The sequence below is a fragment of the Sinocyclocheilus grahami genome, unplaced genomic scaffold (assembly GCF_001515645.1).
Source record: "Sinocyclocheilus grahami isolate Dianchi unplaced genomic scaffold, SAMN03320097.WGS_v1.1 scaffold1466.1, whole genome shotgun sequence".
Classification (NCBI taxonomy): Eukaryota; Metazoa; Chordata; class Actinopteri; order Cypriniformes; family Cyprinidae; genus Sinocyclocheilus; species Sinocyclocheilus grahami.
In genome coordinates, this window is record NW_015506645.1 from 3,781 (window position 1) to 5,515 (window position 1,735).

General features: G+C 38.7%; 1 pseudogene; it reads left to right on the forward strand.

Moving 5' to 3' along the window:
• Window positions 1–1,735, forward strand: part of LOC107570493 (retinol dehydrogenase 11 pseudogene) — a 9,931-nt pseudogene that overhangs the window by 1,036 nt on the left and 7,160 nt on the right.

The following is a 1,735-nucleotide window of genomic DNA, read 5'->3' on the forward strand; positions in this document are numbered from 1 at the left end:
TTAGTGTTTTTACGTATTTTCATATTTATTCCAAAATAATAACAATAGACAGTAATAACATAAACAATATATTTGATTTATCAACTGATGTTCAGCTGTTCTTTTTAGCTTTACCAGCGGGTGTCGCTGTTGGACAGTTATTTTGTAAAAACTAGTGACTTTTACACTTTTTAATGTCACATTTTGTAATACTTGCGTTTTATTTTTGTAATATCGATAACGTTCTCATATAGTTTTTTTTTTCTTCTAAAGAGACTCTGCCTCCCTTGCCTTGACTGATGGCAGAAACCGTACAATACAAACATCAGAAATTCATTCATCTTAAATTATGATCCTTGTGGAAGTTGCGGCTTTGAGGTTGTGTAAATTTTGGCAGGTTATTTTACATTCATTATTCAAATTAATAAAAGTGATTAATGGAAATTGGGCAGTTCAATTAAGTATAGAATTTTTGTAATAATAATAATAATATATATATATTATACATACATAGCACCAAATCACAAACTGACTTTTTTGAGCATAAGAGACTTCTTTCAAAAACATTGAAAAATCTAATTCCAAATTTTGACTGATACCTGTTTGTTGTGGTGTTAAGCACTGGCCGCTCCAGGACGCACTGAAGATGGCATCGGGATGATCCTCGGTGTCAATCATATCGGTTCATTCCTGTTGACCAATCTTCTGTTGGAGCGTCTCAAGGAGTGTGCGCCCAGCAGAGTGGTCAATGTGTCATCTTGTGGTCATGATATGGGCACTATTGATTTCGACTGCATCAACACACACAAGAAGCTCGCTCTGGGATCATCTGACGCTGAATTATTCAGGGCCTACACCCACAGCAAGCTCTGTAATGTGCTCTTCACTCATGAACTGGCCAAGAGACTGGAGGGAACCAGCGTCACATGCTACAGTCTCCATCCAGGTTAGTGATCAGTGAGAGTTTGCAATATGTATTTATTAATTTTTTTTGCCAAAAACTGTTCATAAATCTAAAACATACATATAATGCTTAATAGATCAGTGCAACAAAAGATCTTCGGTGTTTCTTTGCAGAAACATTAGCTGTGAGATTGGTATCATTGCCACAAAGGTTGTCACAAAACAAGTTTTCTGGAGGCACATTTTTCCTTTTCAAGACAAATTGAAGAAAATTTAAAGGGGTAATATGATGCTGCTAAAAAGAACATTATTTTGTGTATTTGATCAGGAAACAGTCCTCCATAAAATGCGCTGCACACATCTGGATATTTGGGTTAAACTAATTTTTCCTTTTCAAGACCAATTGAAGAAAATTTAAAGGGGTAATATGATGCTGCTGAAAAGAACATTATTTTGTGTATTTGATCAGGAAACAGTCCTCCATAAAATGCGCTGCACACATCTGGATATTTGGGTTAAACTGTTCTGGAACAGTGTTGTAAATACAACTTAACCACTGATTTGTAGTTGTGTCCTCTTTTGGAAGACCAAACAATGTAGTTTCGCTTTCACAACGAAACACACAGCGGCCTAGCGTGAGGTGAAGCCCCAGCTTAGCGTGAGCAGAGGCGGCGGGGTTGAGAACGGCGCAGCCGGCTGATCCGACGAAGGAGCGGCAACCACATGTGACGACCCCGGGCTTCGTCCATGGTGAAAGCTGATCCAGCGATCCACAGCACTAAGTTGATGTATTCCCTCAGCGACCAGCACAGATCAGCTCTAGGCATGACGAAGCGGATATCGTCCTCTTTTG